At 43.5% G+C, this 21,905-nt stretch overlaps 1 protein-coding gene across 1 annotated transcript in view; it reads left to right on the top strand.

Annotated features, from left to right (window-relative positions):
• The window catches only part of LOC144826917 (lymphocyte antigen 6E-like), a 28,906-nt gene extending 24,279 nt beyond the window's left edge, over positions 1-4,627 (top strand). The window contains exon 4 of the mRNA XM_078685375.1: positions 4,258-4,627. The gene's annotated coding sequence lies outside the window, so the exon portion shown is untranslated. The remainder of the gene's footprint in view (positions 1-4,257) is intronic.
• Positions 4,628-21,905: the final 17,278 nt, after the last annotated feature.

The following is a 21,905-nucleotide window of genomic DNA, read 5'->3' as shown; positions in this document are numbered from 1 at the left end:
ACATGAACAAACACGAATGCCAAGCTGTCTCTCTCTTACCACACCTAACAGATATACATAAAGCACATGCTGCACCTCCACCTCTAACTCATACACCTTCAATCCTAAACAGACACAAACAAAATAAGCAGCATGCCACTTCTCACAACTGTGCCTCTCTGTGTCTACACATCAACAAGGCTACACTATATAAACAACACAGTTCATCAACTCACTTTCAATCACCATCTCCACCACCCACACACACAGACCCATCAAAATGCATTCTGAGCCTGCTTGAAGAGGTATACAATACATAACAGCTACACTATTGCTAATCTCATACAGCTAATACCAGCACTAGGGGCACACATGCAATAAGTACACAAAATACTGTTCACTCGAACCAAGTTGCACTATCACCAAATCACATTCTCTTAACTGACTACTAATAAATGCTCAATTGCTCTCTAAAAACAAGCATCACTTCTGGGACCTTCTTACTGACACAACCTGACATACTCTTCATAACAGAATCATGCTTAGGAGATGATATGGGTCCAATCTTGCATGAAGATGCTTCTCTAGGCTATCAAACTATCACCCAAAACATTTAGGCAAAATAGCAATTGTGGTTGGGCAAACATTAAATATCACCAAAGCTGACGTCATCTCAGTGCAAGTTTGTGAGGCACTCTTTACCAGATGCAACCCTACACCATCTTCCTCCTGTAATTTCCTGCTCCTATACAGACCTCCACCTAGCAATTCAACATTCGCTGACAAACTTATAGACATAGTTGTAAACTTAATAACACTAAATTCAAACCTATGCATTCTTGGTGACCTCAATGTTTGGTTTGACAAACCCAATATGTCCCATCCCAAAAATTCAGCAATTGACTAGACCCACTAAACCTGCATCTGATCGTCCACAAACCCACACACATTGCTGGACACATCCTAGATGTTGTTTTTGCTAATACACAACTAATTACCTTTCAAACAATGACTTCACTCACGTGGTCAGCCCGCCTCTTGCTTGCATTCCAACATAAAAGAACACTAAGCAACACACCTAAATCAACCTTACATTCATACACTTATCGACCATGGAACAAACTCAATTTGGAACACTTAGATACACAACTAACATCCAGTACAGATCTAGACTCAATAAACTCTGTTCAAAATATATGTGATTGGCTACAGGAAGCTTTCGATATCCTGTTGCCACTAAAAACGGCACAACAGAACAAAAGATAGCTAGGCACCTTGGAGAAATACAGAGCTAAAATAGATAAAATAACAAATTGGAAAGCAACAACATACCTGGATAAAAACAAACACCAGTCAAGACAAACTTCACCTGCAAAAACGTAAGAAAATATACTACTCTGAGAGAATTCAGAATGCTAAATGTGCAAATAAAGAATTCTAGAAAATTCTAAATTAATTTTGTAAACCAAATTGCCTAGAATGGGCTCATCCCATCACTCAAGACCTTACAGACAAATTCGCAAATCATTACACAGCCAAAGCAGACACATTGGACTCATATTTAAAACAAAGAAAAAACATCAGCACCAAGCCTTTTCCAAAATAATCCATTTATACGTTAACCCAGCCTATTCCTTCCAACAAATTAACACACAAAGAATTTATTGACCTGGTCAAAGCAAGCATGCCTGCCAGCAGCCCGTCTGACCCCAGTCCACCACATACCTTCTAGAAAATTGTACTAGCAATCTTTGCTGTCACTCCAGTAAGAAGAATTAGCCCTTTGCTACAGAAAACAAACCTAGACCCACTAAATCCTGACAACTAGAGACCCATTACAAATAGACCTTTCCTGGGCAAACTTATAAAAAGAGCAGCCTTCGCCAAGATATCACAATGCATAAAGATAATCCCATACTTCCAGACTTTCAAACAGGATTCCTTCCAAAAAGAGGCACAGAGTCTGCCTCCTTGCCATCTGGGATTACCTTAGGAGAACAGTTGACCGCAACGGGTTTACTGCTCTAATTCTCCAATGTCATCCATACCCCCCCTTTCACATCCAAACCACACTTCACAAAAGCAGGGATCCCTCAAGGGTCTATTATCTTGTCAATTAAGTAATTACCGGCATTGATCAATCAGTTTCACCTCACATGTTAAAACTATGCAGATGACACACAAATACTCCTTCAGCTGGAATGCCCCTAGGACATACGAACATCACCAATTTCCAGTTGTCTCAGAGCAGTGAATCAATGGATGACCTGGAGCCATCTCAAATTGTATGCTTCTAAAATGGAAATACTCATGAGTGGTGATTGAAAAAATTATAATCCACTCACCACATGGCCTGATGATCTGGGAACAATACCTAAAGTATCTAAGGAAGTAAAAAACCTTGGAATGACCATGGACTCCAAGGTATAAATGAATTCCCAAGTGGACAAACTAGCAAGATCAAGCGTTGTTACTATTAAAACTCTGCAACACATTGTCCCCTACCTGGGATTCCCACACAATGTCCAGGCTACCATCTCTCTTGTTCTGTCCAAACTCAATTATGCCAATAGCCTCTACCACAAGTTATCTTTAAGAACAATGAAAAGACTGCAACAGATTTAGATCTGCTGCCAGACTACTCTTACATATAAAGCTACAAGCCCGCATCTCCCCTGCCTTGAAAGTCTTGCATTGGTTACCGGTTGCCATATGATCCACATTCAAGCAGCATTATATCACCCACAAAGTGATGCATGGAACAGGACTGCTCTTTATCAGAAATAAAATCATTCAATACATTCAACAAAGGAACCTCTGCTTTACACTGGCATCTCGCCTCAAAAACCCACTATGCAAGAAAAAAACATGGGGGGCACATCCTTCTCTGTTCAAGCAGCTAAACTATGGAACTCTCTACCACCAAACATCTTATCCATTAATAACCACCTTCTCTTCAGAAGACTCTGTCTCTTCCCTACATAACCACTATACTCTATGCAAAATATAAAGCATATCAGTCTGTATATAAGCATTTATTTGGACTATAGCTGTGTACAACACCCAGCTCTCTCTCCTCAGCAGGGGTTCACCCATCCCACGCAGTGAGGTGTTTAGCTCCTGTAAAGTTGCTCTGGAAAGAAGAGAGCCCCATTAGATTCAGTGCATTCATCGTGATCTGAGCTGCACTTTCTGGGATAGCACTCACATGGACTGGAAAAAGGTGAGGCGCTATATTCCATGATAAATTCTGAGCCTCAACAACACTGGTTGTTTTCAGGGACAAAGGTCACTGTCTCTTAGGTGACCTCTCAGTCCCAGGGCACACCTAGCCTTCCGTTTGTTACTGTGGAGATCCGAAAGAAGCTGGACGTGGTACAAGGGTGTCTGTGTTGCATGCAGTATTGTTTTTGAGCAGGAAGGGGCTCCTTCAATCCAGTGAGGGTTTTTTTCTCTTTCCATATGTGGTGCAGAATGCAGCACATATGGAAAGAGGAAAAAAACGAGGAGAAATATATATTTCTCCTTGTTACGCCTGGTCCTCGGAGGTGTAAGGTTTGGGCGCTGTCCCAGGTTTACGTGAAAAAAGTAAATCTAGGTCATTATCAAAATTCGTGGGTGATGCAGGCTAAAATCCACTGCAATGCCCAAGGAACACCTCCCTGGTGCAGAGTAGGGCAGCACAGTGATTGAGTTGCTTAGTCTTACTCCATATCTATGAGGCTATGTAAAGCGGCTTTGCGTGGCCTCATAGACATGATTGAGAGGCTTGTGCCACTGTAGCATCTGAAAAAGTGATGCTTCAGTGGTGCAGGCCTCTCTTGAATTAGTTCACTAGTTCCTTACCTTGAGCTGTGCCCTCGGAGCAGCACTTTCTACTATTGAAAATGACCATTCCAAAAATACTTGGGTATTATATAACTTTCCCTAAAAGTTCCCAGGTCTGGAGTTAAAAAAGTTATTTTGACCTTCGAGTGTTTGCCACGCCCACTGCTGCCCTGAGGACCCTGACAGCCTTGTCCTTCATTCAAAGAACTACTCTGTGTCCCAGGGGTACCTTTGTTAGGATGCTAAGTCCGTTGTCTGGTGTGACTTTCTCAGCCCTATCTTCTGGTAAGGGAGGTGTGTCCCAATATGGGGTTCTATTGGTACCCTCATATTATGACATCCTTGTCTGTATCATGCTTTAATAGAAAGGGTTGTTTTAGGCATCAGTAATAAGTGTATTTATTGTCTCTTAAACCATCATGATGGGCTCTCCTGTTTGCTTCTTCCTAGATGAGGTAACCAAGGTCACAGAAGGGTCTGCTTCCAGTCCACCTGCACTTCTCCTGCTGTCTGTGATTCCAAGAAAAGGCAACATTACCAGTTCCAATATTACTAATGAAGAAATAATACCTGTTTCACTTAATGAAATTGCACATACCTGTGTCCTCAGTGTTCTTTTATAAAGCAATACATTTAAGCTGGGCTGTCACTTTATGCTTCCATAGGTACTTAAAAATAATTACAGCCCAGCTATCATGTTGTGTTGTTTATCAACTGTAAACAAAGGGTATCTTGTACTAAGCTGTTGTTTCCTTGCACATGTCTCTATAAAGGCTTCGTGGCACTTTGTATTTGTTAAATAAAGACCCACAAGGATGTTTTCTTTGCACTTCTTTCATTCAGTCCTAAGCACCTAAATGTACAGGTGTAACTAGGCCTGGGGTTACAGCATCTCATGGAAACAATCATAAGGTCATCAGAGCAACTGTCTGATCCTCGGCAAAAACATATCATCCTGTGCAGCCTAGCAGTAACACATAGTAGGAAGCTGTTGCTGGAAGCCTTGTTTGGGACATCAGAGGTTAGAGGTCATCCGGTCAACAGGCTGCATCCTCAAAATGTACAACCTCGACACACCCCTAAATCGACATCGCCCCAAAGTGATCCTGACCCCAGAGCTGGTTCAGCTCTGGTGGTGCCCAGTTTGACAATCTGTGTTGGTGGTCTCCCAATGACCTTCTTCTCCATGCATCCCTCACCCCCTACCTCCAGAGGTGCCCAGGAAGGTGTCCAGAAGTGACACCTTCCTGCAGAAAAAACACCCTGAGTGGTATTTTCTGCTTTCTATGTGTGCTGCTTAGAAAGAGGGAGTAACAAGGAGAAATTAAGATATTTCTCACCTTACACCCCTCTTGGGCAGGCGCGTCTTTTTGGTGCATTCCCAGGTTTACAAGTTCTTGTAAATCTGGAAATGCGTCAATATCCATGAGAGTTAAGTGTGCACACCCATGTGATGCCCATGATATGCCTTCCCAGGGCAGAGCAACGCAACGCAGTGATTTGTGCTGTTTTGTGTTACGCCCGATTGTTAGAGCGAAATTGCTTCATAAATCTGACTTAACACTTGCATCGCTCTTGCATCATGTTGCATTGGTGCACGAGCGACACAAACAGGGTCATAAATATGTATTTATGTGTCAAGAGTGCATTGTTAGGAGAAACAGAAAAATAGGCTTTAAAATGTAATGCAAATGAAATGGTTACTACCCAAAGGAGCCATTCCAGCAACCTTAGAATAACAAACGATTCAGGGAATGAAAGAAAAATGTTCTAAACCTAGGTCTAGCAGTTGGCAAGCAGCTCTTCATAGGTAACTGTGCTCAGACTGATGAAGTACTGTTGCAATTAGATTCAAAAAAGAAGTCCAGGCAAAACTAATGGAACAGAAGGAATGAAGGAGCCAGGAACGTCCTGGACAACCTCCAACTTGATGATAAGCCACTGGAGGGTGTAAAGCAAGGGTGACAATGAGGTCAAGAGATGACACTACCACAGACCACCGCCTTTGCTGCGAGCGATAGCACCATTCAACACACCTCTTCCCCTCCCATCTGTCATAAGTGTCATCTCCAAGGCCACGGAGTAGATCAACAAGGATTTCATATTACTGTCCCCTACAACCAACACCGTCTACTCACTGATGTTGAGGAGAGAACAGGAGACGTGGAGGGAGGCTGAGGAGGGGCATGGGAGAAGGGGATATGGGCAGAGAATACAAATGAAGTCATAGGAGGTATGTAGTATTGGCTTAGAACAATGAGTGAGAAAATGTATGCGTTTTGTTTGTAATGGGAAATTTAAAACAATATTTCTCTGCTTTAACCCCTTTACCGCGGCGTAAAATCCACCACTGTGCGGAGGTTTCTGTGCACAGGCGGGGCCGCACCGTCCAACGGACGAGCGCAGCACTCCGAAGGTAGTGCTTGCGACGGCCGTTGGCCGACACCAGCACGCAACGGGTTAAATAATTTCTGTTTATGTAATAATACTGCAGGAAAGCAATGAAAGAAATCAAAAGTCAATCGATAAGGTGTTGTAGGTGGAGCCAGGGAGCTGTTTTTCTCCACTTCTGCACAAGGGATGATCAAAGCCATTTTGACCATTTTAAAACCTCTACTTTGGATTCTTCTGCCAGATCTGGACCAGACCATGGTAATGTGGATTGGCCGAATGACGTATTTAAAAAGAAATTGTCACAGTTAAGCTCCTGTTCGCAGTGGTACTGAGGGAAGAAAAACTACATAATTTGTTTGGGGAAAGAAAAGATCCAGGATATCATACCATGTGTAGAGGGGGTCTTCACTCTGCCAGAGATGAAGGCATATTGTAGAGTATCTCAACTTAGTGTGTTTGCAGACCACCTGAGAGAGATTAACCGGAGACAGTGAATATATTTAAAGCACTATCCAACTTCTTCTCACAAAGTAGTCAGTTAAGTGTTGTCTCCCATAAAAGATATCAAGAACACTAAAGGACCACCTTACCTTTGGTGACTTATGATGTGGAATAATACAAGCCGGAAGGGACCTCAACAGGCTGGCGTGAGCGCCATACTTCAAAGCTCTTTGGTGAGCTTCATGAATGTTGAAATAAGGATCATCCGAAAGTACAGAAAATGAAACCATACTGACATGCATACCGCAATTGTATGAGTACTCCAATATTAGCAAGCATCACTTTGAACTGTGAGATACAGCGAGTGACAGCACCGGCAGTGACTATATTTAATTGATTTAAAGACATGATATGGAATAACTCTAACAATATTTTCAAAATCTGGGCCACATTTACTAAGAATTTGAGTACGGCAGCAAAGCAAGTCATTTTGCTGCGCTGCCTTATGCCATTTAAAAAATGCAGTACTGCACCAAATGTACAAGATACCTTATGGTCCTGTTCTTCGAGGCAGCGCTGGCACACAATTTGCAGCCTAGCAACAATGCAGGCTCCCGTTAAAGCATCGTGCAAGTGTGTCTGTATTGCTGGCATGATTGTTTTTGTGCAGGAAGGGGCACCGTCCTACACAAAAACAATCCATGGAGGCAAAATGCAGCACACAAGAGGAGAGTGAAAACATTTCTGTGAGGAGGCATAAGGTTTTGGTGCTGCCTTAGGCTTACCGGATTTAGTAAATCATGGCATGCCTCAAAATCAATGGGTGTTGCGTGGGAATACCCGGAGCAACGCCCAATGAACGCCTTCCTGACACAGTGTAAGGAAACACAGTGACTTGTGCTGCATTGTCTTACACCATGCACAGACTATGATTGTGGCGCCTGCTTGAGAGGGTGCATACCTCTGCCAACCAGATACTCGATTTCTAACATACACCATTTCATATTTATCATTCATGCCATGTGGTTGAAGAGTATCAAGTTATTTGTTCCAAAAAGTTTCTCTTTACAAAAGTCTTTTGTGGTCATCTGTATCAGGTAAAAATTGCACCACTTCCAAGATATTGGGGAAATGTTATGCTTTTGTTCAATCCAGCGTGCTGCTAAACTTGAATTTGCATTTAAATTCCTGATTGTAATTTGGGTTCTGTAATTAATATTTTCATTTTTCTTTGAGTCTTATCAAAATACAGCAAACCACAAGCTCATGGTATGCTGTACTCAACATTCTCAGTGTAGTACTCTGCTGAATGCTTTATCAAAATAATATATCTTCTTTGCGGGTGGATCACATTGTTTCCTGAAGTCATATTGTTTCAGTGAAAGCAGTGGTACTATTTGTTGGTCGCAATATATTTCACCATATTAAAAAACCTTGGCTTTGATAACAGTTCTTTGAGATTATAAGAGCAATTATATGAGAATAATCGTTTTGTGATAAACAGTTCCTTGCAATCAGGAGCACCTGTGATGATGTGCTTAGTTGCTTATTATTGAATGGAACATTTAGGGACACAGTCTATCCTCAAAGGTTGCTCTAATAGTCTTTTTCAAAAGTGTCTCCCTTTCAATAACTTCCACACACTGGATAGCATTATCCAATGTTGCCTCAGGGTAACCTCTCAGAAATGTGTTCTCTTTAGTGGGAGACATCCCTTACTACGCAACCTTTACAACTTGCGTTGGGTGGCGCTGTACACAAAGAAATAGTATGATATACTATTCCAACACCTTTCCTACTGTCCGCATAGACTGGGGTTGGAATAGGAAATCATACTATTCTAAAGTCCAGCGCCCCCAGCGCAAGTCGTTGTAATAACTTGTGAAGTAAAAACCGCAATGTAACATACCGCGTTGTAATGAAACGTGTTGTATCGTCATATATTCCTCTTTAGCCCACAGGCTATGTAATCAGCTCTGCATCTTGGGGCTGGATTTACACCAATTTCACATTCGTGCTTGTTTGTTGACGGACAGTACACACACCAATATTCACACACAAATAAAGTGAAGACATGTTTTTAAGTAAGTCGGCAATTTGAAAGAAGTGTAGTTATTGCTGAATTCTTCTCATTTTTTAGCCTGCCACCTGTGCAGAAGAAATCTCAACCACTAACCAAAAACCTTCAACAGAGGTACAGAAAAAAAATATTCCCATGGCACCACCTCAAAGCTTTGCATCCAAGACACCAGTCTAGAGCTGAACTCCAAAGAGATGTTCAACAGCCATCAACACTGGTGACATCACTCTGTTTGTCAGCTGAGCAGTGGGGTCTTGCCGGTTTGGAAGCTCAGGAGTACCGGCCCCTTCCGAATGCTCGGCAGGGCATGTAACAGGGCGGGTCTTGGACTACTCTCCTCACAGCTGTGTGTGACATCACTTCCTCCTGCACCACAGGAACAACCATCAGCTCAAGATCTTGATCAGAAGTCTGACATCACTCCTGGACAAGGCTCTTTATTGTTGGCAGTGCTCAGTAATATATGCTGTATGTTATATGTATGTGCATGTACATGTTTGTGAGTGTGTTTATGTGTGCTAGTGTGTGTGCGTCCGTGTGTTTCAGCATGGGTCTGAAAGTGTAAAAGAGAATCAAAATATGTCTGGATGATTGTGTGTGTGTGTTTGTCTGCCAGGCTGCATGCCTCTGTATGAATGTATGAATGTATGGGGCTTCTAAGAATATACGTATGTGTGCATGTTAAAATGTGTATTTGGGGCTGGGTTTGTGTTACTATCCTTGTGGGGACTCAGGCGTAATAACACAATCGTGATGTGAGGATTTGATTGCACCTAAACCAAGTCGCCACAAGCCACTGTCCGTTAACCCTTTCCATGCGGCTACCTGCCCAGTGCTGCCGTCGGCCAATGGCTGACGCGGCCCCGCCCGTTGACGCATGAAACAGGTTCAATGATAGATAGACATCCATAGCATCTGTGTTAACAACTTTTATTTAAAATGAACTTGTGGGGTCCTATGTTTCATCGTGTTTGTTTATTTTTTGTTCAGCTGTGCCCCTGTAGACAGGTGGTGGTGCTGCAACTTTAACGCCTTAACCGCAGCAGCAATTCCGCTGCAGTGCGGGTGTTCTAAAAGGTGGGCGGGCTGTGACGGCTGTTGGCCATTCGCAGCACCAGGGAGGGAGCCGACGGGAGCACGGAGCAGGTTAAACACACCGAGAAATCTAAACGCATTTCAGGAACCTGATCACAAGGCTAGGAGCAGACACTTTGTGATGGAAAGGCAGAATAGCTGTCACAGGCTACATTCAACCAACTGAACTGTCATTTAAATCTCATCTAAGCTTTTCTCTTTTTGGTTAAAATGAATTTTAAATCAAATGACATAATTTGAACATTGTTATGAAGATTTACATAAATGCAGCAAATGTATCAAAAGGTTTACACTGAAGTAATTGACTGTGTTTGTGCAAAAAAGTCCCTAGTATATAAAAGGGCATAGCAGTTTAGAGGCCAGCATACCTTTCTGCACTTGCATCTGTGCACTGCTGCGGCCTGGGATCAGTTTAAAAGCAGTCCTCTGTTGCGGGGCTGCTATTAAAATGCAAACTGTGACCCAAACTTGGCTTTGGTGTTTGAGCCACTTAGATATTGATAAAGTACAATATTATGGCATATTAGTTACCACAAGGGTCTCCCCTAGGTGTCTTATAAAATAGGTTTTATATTCCAAGGGGGTAGTGAAATTGCAAATCTAGGTCAAACTATTTTAGTATATTGAATTTGATGTTCAATTCTGAGAGTCTAGTGCTTCCCCCTGCACCTTGCTTTCCTTTACCACTCACTTTTCACATTGAGGCCAATGCTTTGAGCCGCATAGTTTCCTCCTTCAGACCACAAGTCCATCTGTAGATGACTGTGTGCCACCTCAAAATGAGACTTTCCACTCTTCGGTTAGGCTTCTCATATGTCCCAGTTGCCCTGTTCATAGTCTATCCTTAGCCTTGTTTGCTCCATCTCTTTATGAGATCAGCTTTATTGTAAGGCTTCACAAATTTCACTCACATCTCAAGTGTGTTCAGTTTGCAAAGCTAGATTTTTTCTTCCTCATATAAGTTGTGGTGTACTTTCCTACAGTGGGAGGATTGTTTGACCAGAAAATGTCTTCAGGGAAATGTAAAATTGGATGCCTGCTGTTGCCCTTGTGCCATAGTAGCAATGTTCTCTATGTTACTTCAGAAATTGAAAAAAACATTGAGCCTGTGTATCAAATAACTTGTTGTATGTGCAGGTATGCTTCATGAAACAGATGACTGTTCACTGGTATTTGGTGCAATATATGCATATGCTTAATACAGGTGTACATTTTACAACACATTCTGCTTAATTTACATGGAAAAAGTTTTGCCCACTTCTTATCTGATGCATCTCCTATTACTGCCTTTGGTTTTGAATTATACTGCAGAGAAACACTAAGTAAATTGCATTCTGGGTAATAAAAGAAAGCATTTGTGATACATACTGTAGGCTTTTATTCCTGGCTACTTGATGACGCGAAAAAACATTACAATGCCATAAAAAAATCATATGTCTCTTCATAAACATTGTAATACCATATCTTCTTCATTTCTATGTCCTGTAATTAATATAATCTCATTAAATAACATAATATCAAACATTATATTATGTAGTGCATATTTCAGAGGTTGGCGTTTAACTCACTGAGCCACCCGGGTGCAGGTTACTTGCCAACAGTCATTTGTTATACCTTACATATAATATCATAAACAGAATTTTACTAGCAGTGACATTTCTACCTCCAGTGAAATTTTCTGTGGAAAATTATTACAAAGTGGAAAATGTGATAACAATGTGCCTCTTGCATTCTGCACGTCCCAGGGAGTTTAAAAGCTTGCTTTCAATATCAATCTTACCCAGTGTATTTCTTGTATATGTATTTTCGATATTTTATTAAGGCACACTTTAAAAATCAAGACATCAAACACGTTCAAACAATCTCTACAAATTCAGAATAGTCCATGTTGTGTTAAAATAATGTGTTTTATTTTTTTTTTTTTATTTACCAAAACAATTTGATAACAGAAGCATTTCCCCTTTACTAATAATGTGTTTTTTAATTGTTTTCCCTCCTGTTTCAGTCACTCATTTGAGGATGCCGATACTATTTGCCTTGAGAGGAAGTTCAAGTCACGTCTATAGGCTTATTCATTAGAAACTTTTTTTTGACAATCCGGTGGCACAGATCATAAAATCATATCTATGAGGCAATGCAAAGCCACCCAGTCTTATAGATTTTGAGTAAGAAAAAGAAGGGCAAGTCGCTGCCTTGCCCTATTCTGCATCAAGGAGCCATTCCATGGGTGTTGCAGTTGGTTTTCCCACGCGGCACCCATGGATTTTGCCGCTGCCCCAGATTTGCTTAATCACGTAAACCTGGGCACTGCCAAAACCATACGTCTCCCCAGAAGAGGTGAAACAAGGAGAAATATTTAAATTTCTCCTCATTTTTTCCTCTTTCCATGTGTATTGCTTCCTGCAGGACTCGATGAAATAGGAAAATGCCTCTCTGTATTGTTTTTTTCAGGAGGTGTCCCTACACTGGTACTAGGCAGCCAATTGTGCACCAGAGCAGGTGAAAGAACAGGATTGCTCCATCTTTCAAAAATGCAGTGCATTCGTGCTCTTTCACTTTGGCTTAGGGAGGGCAGCAGATGACTCTTTGCATGTGGAGGCATACCTCATGAAACAGACGACTGTTCACTGTTTTTTTTAGCAATATACGAATATACTTAATACAGGTGTACTTTATACAACACGTTCTGCTTATTTTTCATGGAAAAATATACATTTTTCACACTTCTTATCTGATGTATGTCCTATTACTGTCTTTGTTTCTGAATTTCCACATCTAAGATGTGGCCATTACTTTTCTACACTACAAACCTGGTCACTGGGTGGTCTATGAGCTCACATCTGCAGTGTTCTCAGCATGGTGTCTTTATGTACCAAGTAGTGTTTAAGGAATGTGGAAGCCTGAAAGCCACATAACAAAAGGACCAGTAGATTAACAAAAGGACTTTGCCATACAAACCTTATAAGTTGGGTGCTCTTTCTACCTGGGGGATGAGCCTTGCTGCTTTGAACAGACCTTCCTGCAGAAGAGCAGTGGGAGATGAGACTGTCCTCACAACCTGATAGAAGCCAGAAATGCACAACCTGATCTTGGAAGTATATTTGGAAGTTGTTTTTTCAACCTCCTCACATTCACTCCATTTTGGATTGCATCAACTGATCACATGTTGACCTGGAAGTTTACAAATTTAAACTAAAATAATATTGTACAGAATTTGGAACGTTGTTTTGATATACCTTGAGCATCCTTGGGAACATTAGGGACCTGATTTACAACGAATGATCAGGTGCAATGTCATGCACAAGAAGCAAAAGCACTGCATAGACTTGTAGGTGTATTTACATTCAGGTTCTGAATGTATTTTGAACTGAAAGTGTTTTCTTTTCTTCACGCAAAAGGATCTTTGCGCTGCTTTGAGCCACTCTGGGGCATATTTAACAGCCCCTATTGTCCCCACAACTTAACTTTCGGTGATGTTGTCATGGCGATACGGACCTCACCTAATTTACAACTCAGCATTAAGCCACTTAACGTGGCTTAACACTGCCTTGTAAATAAGGCCTCCTTTCAAGCTGTGTTTAGTAAATTGTGATGGGAAAATGTACGCAAAAATCCTGGTGTCCCGGTTGGTCAAAGTCATTTCCTCACTAGTTTTAAAACGACAACATGGGTTTGTTCACACTAGGGGTACAATTAGCCTCATTAATTGAGTTGTGACCCTGTTTGATACTGCAAATGTTCAAGGTGGCACGTTTCGGTTGGTTTTATTGGTCGCCGAAAAGGCATTCGACTGGGTTGCCTGGGACTTTTTGTGGAGGGTTTTCAAACAGCTGGGGTTTGGTCCCAGCTTTATTAAAGCTATTTAGGCTCTGTACCAGTCTACCAATGCTAAAATATGTATGATGAGCCTAGAGTCCGAACCAGTACGCATCACTAGAGGTATGAAACAGGGCAGTTTCTGCGCCCCACTTTTGTTTGTCCTATATAATAATCCTTTTTAGGTTTTGCCTGCAAGTGCGCACGTAGTGCGCATGCGCTAAAAAACCTCTTGAGTTCTATGTGGGATTGATGACCCGCCTCTGTCTCTCATTGGCTAGCTCCATAAATGGAGGCTAGCCATTGGGAGACAGAGGCTGTCAATCACGCTTTCTCGGGGAAAACGCGATTCGGGGGCGTTTCTCTGGCTTTTTTAAGCCACGCCCCTTTGTCCCGGGCCGCGCTGTGATTGGCTGCCGGCCCGGGACACCCCCGTGACGTCATTCCCGGGCCGCGCTGTGATTGGCTGCCGGCCCGGGACCTGAAATTTTTGTTTGTTTTCGTCGCCATGTTTTTTTCATTCAGGATACCAAACGAGTGCTGCGCCCTCGCTGCTCTTCTGTGGCTGTCCGTTCCCGCCCGCCCCTCCCGCTTCCGTATCTTTCCGTCCCCCCCTTCCGTGTCTTTCCCGCCCCCCCTTCCGTGTCTTTCCCGCCCCCCCCTTCCGTGTCTTTCCCGCCCCCCTCCCGCTTCCGCGTCTTTCCCCCCCCCGCTTCCGTGCCTTTCCTTGTTGGCTTTAGGCTACGTCATCATACGTCAGCCAAAAGCCGGGAACGCCCCCGAATCTGGTCCGGCCGGCCCGCAAGCAAGCCGGAAGTCCCGCCGCCGCTTGTTCTTTGCCAGGGGAAAAGTGCCCGGGAGAAAGGAGTGCGGCCGCCAGCGAGGCCCCGTGCAGGAGAGCCCCGCCCTTGGTGAGTGCATTCAGGATTAGGTGGTAGCAATGAATCGACGGGAGGGGGCGGGGGTGGATGCTGCAGCTTGCGCGCTGCGTGATGGCAGTCTCGAGATCCGCCTGTTCTGTCACACTTTCCAGTAGTTGAATTAAGCCAAGGCCCTGCACTGGGAGGCTTCCTGCTCAACTTCGTGCTTCGAAGGCAGGACGGGAACAGAATCCGCGAAAAGAGAAACTCTTCACTAGTGGGGCTTTCTTTGTGATCAAAGAGAGCACCCGGGGGTTCTGGGGCTTCCTGCGCAGCACTTACCTCTGTGCCGCGCGCCTGGACCGGCCTTTGTGCTTGTGGCTGCAGGGCCCAGCCGGAGGGTTTCCTGCTCAGCACTTCCCTCTGTCTCGCGGCACACAGAGCCACGCTACTGCTGGAGGCCCCGGGCCAAGCCCAACTGGAAGCATGTGTTAAACTCATGCATCCCGCCTTCGCCCAGCCTGCTGCTCACCCCGCCGCCTCCATGGCCCAGCTGCGCTGTGTTTACTTCCGCCTCTTTTCCTCACCCCTCGCCTGTTTGTTTGTTGCTTTCCTATGGCCCGTTCTGCCACTTCCCGCCGCCTGCTTTCGTCATTTTCTTTTTACCCTACTGCATTTTCTAGAAACCCCCCTCCCTTTCTCCACCCTGCCCATCCCTTTCTCTGCCACTCGCACCCGTTCTCTGTCGCAGTCCCTCATTTTCTTTGCTCTGCCCCTCTCGGCTCACCAGCCCTCCTTTACCTCCCCTCTTTCTTGGTTTGTGTGGTCCTTTTCCTCTTACGCTCTAAAATCCTCGCCACCTTTCTATACCCATCTGCCCGTTACGTCACCAAGTTCTGTTTTGCTTGTTTTCTCTCCTCATGTTAGTCCCATTTTCTTTCTCTCTCATGCCTCTCACTGCCTTCCCTTTTTCGTCCACTTTCTCTCTCATCATTTCTAGCTTCTCTTGGTCCCTTCGCTCTCTGCCCCCACAGCCTCATCTCTCTCCTCTCGCCCGTGATAGCCCCTGGCCTTCAATAAAGACTTCACACCTGTTCGGAGCTGTGAAGCAAACATTTCTCTGGGGTTTGTGTTGTGGGAGGCATGTCAGACAGCACGGGTGCTGGGCCTCTCTCCCGAGAGCGATGCTTTGTGCCAAGCCGCACGAGGTCTGTGCCAAGAGAGCAGGGGAAGCCACAGAACAGCGAGCCAGCCTGCCCCAGACAGACCCGAGCAGCATGAGTGATGTGCCCTCCTTCCCACAGCTAGGCCAAGCTGCACGGAGCTGTACCCACGGGGCTGGGAGCTGTGTTCGGCTGAATAAGACGTGTCTGTTTCACAAGCACCATGACTCAGACGGAGAATTGAGCCTTGATAGGGGGTACCAGAACGGCGCCAACTTCCTGAGAGTTTTACCAAAATAGTTAAAAGTGTAGCCATGATATCCCAGAGGCAGCCTCGGATTGGGATCACAATTAGTCCCCGGAATTGCCCCAAAAAATGCGCCACCATCTGGTTAGTCTAATTAGCTTTATACAGTGTGAACACATCACAAAGGCACTGACTAGAGCAATGCCCTTAAGCACCAATCACATTGAACATTTCAAATGTATTTTTATTTTAGGGAAACTAATTTTACTTTAGGGAAGATAAAATGATTTATCCATAATCACAGGATGTTGAGCTGATGCCAGGACTTGAACATAGTTCCAACGTTTGCAGCTCTGACCATAACGTGGAGTATGAGATTTTGTATGACTTTCAACATTCTCAGTTGATTGTAAAATGTTCTTTGGTTGGTCAATTGCCATCTGAAATGTGTTGACAGTGGTGAGGTTTCTTGGATTTTTCATACTTCATTTATACATTTCGTACTGTTGCTGCTTGCCTACCAGATAGCTTTTAGCTGTCTGTAGGCCAAAGACTTATGTGTACCATGCCAGAAACCTACAGTGGGCTTACAGCTTTGCTATTGCGTACCATAGTTTGGCTTTGTTATTACTCTTGCTTGCTTCTTAATGGATGGCTTGTGTTTGTCCCTTCTCTGAAGCATTGCCTCTTTGCTCTTTTTACCACTCTTTTGATTGGCTACTTCTATTCTTCCGCTGCACACATTTAGGTAGCTAAATTGTTTCTTTAGCCCCTCCATGCTCTCTCCCTTATGTGCTTCTCCCCCCAAAGGCCTGCCACACATGCTTCGTGTTGCTCTCTACTCCCCCATCTTCTCTTTCCCTCATGTGCAACTGTTTCCATAATTCCAGCTTCATCATCTCTCTACTTGCTTTCACTCTGGTGTGCTATTCTTCGTGTCTATATATCACTACGTGTTCCTCTCTTCTTTCCAGCCCCACCATTTTATTTATTTTTTATTCAACCCCCCGCCCCCTGGCTGCGCTTGCTTCCCTGCCCCCTCGCTGTGCTTGCTCTCCTAGGTGTGTGTGTCTCTGGGTGTGTGTGTTATGATTATATATTATATTATATAATGATATTATATTTTATTATTATTATTATATAATATAAATATATTATATAAGGGCTCATCTATATTGTGCAACTTTTGTATATTTAAACTGTGTTTTGTTTTAACGCATTTGCTTCTGTGCTCATAAAGAGTATAGGGGAGATTTGTAGTAAATAAATATATATATATTTTCAATATATATCTGTGTGGTGTCCTTTCATTTGGTATTCAAGGGGATTGTGTATGGTAAAACAGCTTGCTTCACATGCCTTTACAGAGTTTAGCCTAAGACTGCTTTGTCCACGCTACTAGGATAGCTGGTCTATAAGGTTGACTTACATGTACATGTAAATGTACAGGAATTTATATAGCGCAAATCACCAAGCGGTTTCTAAGCGCTTGCTTAGAGAACCCGTCTTGGTATTCCCCTGTGAGATAACCCCGGCAGGGTATCCGCAAGGTGAAAGCCAGGCATCCCGCCGCAAGGGGCCGTTGTGGAGATTAAGCAAGCTATTGCCCAGAGTCGCAGAGTGTGAACCCGTGAATCGAGTAGGCACCGGAGCGGGAATTGTCGAGTCCATGGACATTTTAGGACTCAAGACCCCGCCGAGCCGGGAATTGAACCCTGGTCCCGGGCTAGACCTCTGCTTCCAGGTCTGCCTCCTCTAACCAGTGAGCCACACTTCTCCACTTACAACCAATCATCATAAGGGTTGCTTGGCATGGTACAAGGTGATCACTAGAACTAGTGAGCATCATATACCAGGCCAACTTCTCATAGTTAAGAGAAACAGAAAAATAGGCTTTACAATGAAATGCAAATGAAAGGGTTACTACCCAAAGGAGCCATTCCAGCAACCTTAGAATAACAAACGATTCAGGGAATGAAAGAACAAAGTCCAAAACCGAGGTCTTGCAGTTGGCAAGCAGGTCTTCATAGCTAACTGTGCTCAGACTGATGAAGTACTGTTGCAATTAGACTCAAAAAGTAAGTCCAGGCAAAACTAATGGAACAAAAGGAATGAAGGAGCCAGGAAATGTCCTGTACAACCTCCAACTTGATGATAAGCCACTGGAGGGTGTAAAGCAAGGGGACAATGAGGTCAAGAGATGACATTACCACAGACCACCGCCTTTGCTGCGAGCGATAGGACCATTCAACACACCTCTTCCGCTCCCATCTGTCATAAGTGTCATCTCCAATGCCACGCAGTAGATCAACAAGGATTGCACATTACTGTCCCCTACAACCAACACTGTCTACTCACTGGTGTTGAGGAGAGAACAGGAGTAGTGGAGGGAGCCTGAGGAGGGGCATGGGAGAAGAGCATATGGGCAGAGAATACAAATGAAGTCATAGGAGGTATGTAGTATTGGCTTAGAACAATGAGTGAGAAAATGTATGCGTTTTGTTTGTAATGGGAATTCAAAACAATATTTGTCTGCTTTAATCCCTTTACCGCGGCGTAGAATCCGCCACAGTGCGAGGTTTCTGTGCGCAGGCGGGGCCGCTCCGGCCAACGGACGTGCACAGCACTACGAAGGTAGAGCTCGCGACGGCCGTTGGCCGACGCCAGCACGCAAATGGTTAAATAATTTCTGTTTATGTAATAATACTGCAAGAAAGCAATGAAAGAAATCAAAAGTCAATTGATAAGGTGTTGTAGGTGGAGCCAGAGGCTGTTTTGCTCCACTTCTGCACAAGGGATGATCAAATCCATTTTGACCATTTTAAAACCTCTACTTTGGATTATGGTAATGTGGATTGGACGAATGACGTATGTAAAAAGAAATTGTCATCGTTCTGCTCCTGTTCGCAGTGGTACTGAGGGAAGAAAAACTACATAATTTGTTTGGGGAAAGAAAAGATCCAGGATATCATACCATGTGTAGAGGGGGTCTTCTCTCTGCCAGAGATGAAGGCATATTGTAGAGTATCTCAACTTAGTGTGTTTGCAGACCACCTGAGAGAGATTAACAGGAGACCGTGAACATATTTAAAGCACTATCCAACTTCTTCTCACAAAGTATTCAGTTAAGTGTTGTCTCCCATAAAAGATATCAAGAACACTAAAGGACCACCTTACCTTTGGTGACTTATGATGTGGAATAATACAAGCCGGAAGGGACCTCAACAGGCTGGCGTGAGGGCCATACTTCAAAGCTCTTTGGTGAGCTTCATGAATGTTGAAATAAGGATCATCCGAAAGTACAGAAAACAACACCATACTGACATGCATACCACAATTGTATGAGTACTCCCATATTACCAAGCACCACTTTGAACTGTGAGATACAGCGAGTGACAGCACCGGCAGTGACTATATTTAATTGATTTAAAGACATGATATGGAATAACTCTAACAATATTTTCAAAATCTGGGCCACATTTACTAAGAATTTGAGTACGCAGCAAAGCAAGTAATTTTGCTGCGCTGCCTTATGCCATTTAAAAAATGCAGTACTGCACCAAATGTACAAGATACCTTGTGGTCCTGTTCTTCGAGGCAGCACTGGCACACAATTTGCAGCCTAGCAACAATGCAGGCTCCCTTGAAGCATCGTGCAAGTGTGTCTGTATTGCTGGCATGATTGTTTTTGTGCAGGAAGGGGCACCGTCCTACACAAAAACAATCCATGGAGGCAAAATGCAGCACACAAGAGGAGAGTGAAAACATTTCTGTGAGGAGGCATAAGGTTTTGGTGCTGCCTTAGGTTTACCGGATTTAGTAAATCTTGCCATTCCTCAAAATCAATGGGTGTTGCTTGGGAATACCCGGAGCAACGCCCAATGAACGCCTTCCTGACGCAGTGTAAGGAAACAGAGTGACTTGTGCTGCATTGCCTTACACCATGCACAGACTATGATTGTGGTGCCTGCTTGACAGGGTGCATACCTCTGCCAACCAGATACTCGATTTCTAACATACACCATTTCATATTTATCATTCATGCCTCAGGGTAACCTCTCAGAAATGTGTTCTCTTTAGTGGGAGACCTCGTTTACTACGCAACCTTTACAACTTGCGTTGGATGGCGCTGTACACAAAGGAATAGTATGCTATACTATTCCAACACCTTCCTTACTGTCCGCATAGACTGGGGTTGGGATAGGAAATCATACTATTCTAAAGTCCAGCACCCTCCAACGCAAGTCGTTGTAATAACTTGCGAAGTAAAAACCGCAATGGAACATACCGCGTTGTAATGGAACGTGTTCTATCGTCATATATTCCTCTTTAGTCCACAGGCTATGTAATCAGCTGTGCGTCTTGGGGCTGGATAACCTGCTGATTTACACCAATTTCACATTCGTGCTTGTTTGTTGACGGACAGTACACACACCAATATTCACACACAAATAAAGTGAAGACATGTTTTTAAGTAAGTCGGCAATTTGAAAGAAGTGCAGTTATTGTTGAATGCTTCTCATTTTTTAGCCTGCCACCTGTGCAGAAGAAATCCCAACCACTAACCAAAAACCTTCAACAGAGGTACAGAAAGAAAATATTCCCATGGCACCACCTCAAAGCTTTGCATCCAAGACACCAGTCTAGAGCTGAACTCCAAAGAGATGTTCAACAGCCATCAACACTGGTGACATCACTTCCTCCTGCACCACAGGAACAACCATCAGCTCAAGTTCTTTAGCAGAAGTCTGACATCACTCCTGAACAAGTGTCTTTATTGTTGGCAGTGCTCAGTAATATATGTTGTATGTGATATGTATGTGCATGTACGTGTATGCGAGAGTGTATTTATGTGTGCTAGTGTGTGTGTCCGTGTGTTTCAGCATGTGTCCGAAAATGTAAAAGAGAATCACTATGTCTGCATGATTGTGTGTGTGTTTGTCTGCCAGGCTGCATGCCTCTGTATTAGTGTCTGGGGGCGTGTAAGAATATATGTATGTCTGAGTGTCAAAATGTGTATTTGGGGCTAGGTTTGTGTTACTACCCTTGTGGAGACTCAGGCTTAATAACACAATCATGATGTGGGGATTTGATTGCACCTAAACCAAGTCCTCACACGCCACTGTCCTTTAAATGATAGATTGGCATCCATAGCATCTCTGTTAACAACTTTTATTTAAAATGAACTTGTGGGGTCCTATGTTTCATCATCTGTGTTAATTTTGTTGTTCAGCTGTGCCCCTGTAGGCAGTTGGTGGTGCTGCAACCTTAAACACACCGAGGAATCTAAACACACTTCAGGAACCTGATCACAAGGCTAGGAGCAGACACTTTGTGATGGAAAGGCAGAATAGCTGTCACAGGCTACATTCAACCAACTGAACTGTCATTAAAATCTCATCTAAGCTTTTCTCTTTTTTGTTGAAATGAATTTTAAATCAAATGACATAATTTGAACATTGTTATGAAGATTTACATAAATGCAGCAAATGTACCAAAAGGTTTACACTGAAGTAATTGACTGTGTTTGTGCAAAAAAGTCCCTAGTATATAAAAGGGCATGGCAGTTTAGAGGCCAGCATACCTTTCTGCACTTGCATCTGTGCACTGCTGCGGCCTGGGATCAGTTTAAAAGCAGTCCTCTGTTGCGGGGCTGCTATTAAAATGCAAACTGTGACCCAAACTTGGCTTTGGTGTTTGAGCCACTTAGATATTGATAAAGTACAATATTATGGCATATTAGTTACCACAAGGGTCTCCCCTAGGTGTCTTATAAAATAGGTTGTATATTCCATGGGGGTAGTGAAATTGCAAATCTAGGTCAAACTATTTTAGTAGATTGAATTTGATGTTCAATTCTGAGAGTCTAGTGCTTCCCCCTGCACCTTCCTTTCCTTTACCACTCACTTTTCACATTGAGGCCAATGCTTTGAGCCGCATAGTTTCCTCCTTCAGACCACAAGTCCATCTGTAGATGAATGTGTGCCACCTCAAAATGAGAC

This window comes from Lissotriton helveticus, chromosome 4_1 (genome assembly GCF_964261635.1).
Source record: "Lissotriton helveticus chromosome 4_1, aLisHel1.1, whole genome shotgun sequence".
Taxonomy (NCBI): Eukaryota; Metazoa; Chordata; class Amphibia; order Caudata; family Salamandridae; genus Lissotriton; species Lissotriton helveticus.
This window is presented reverse-complemented; position numbering and strand designations above follow the sequence as displayed.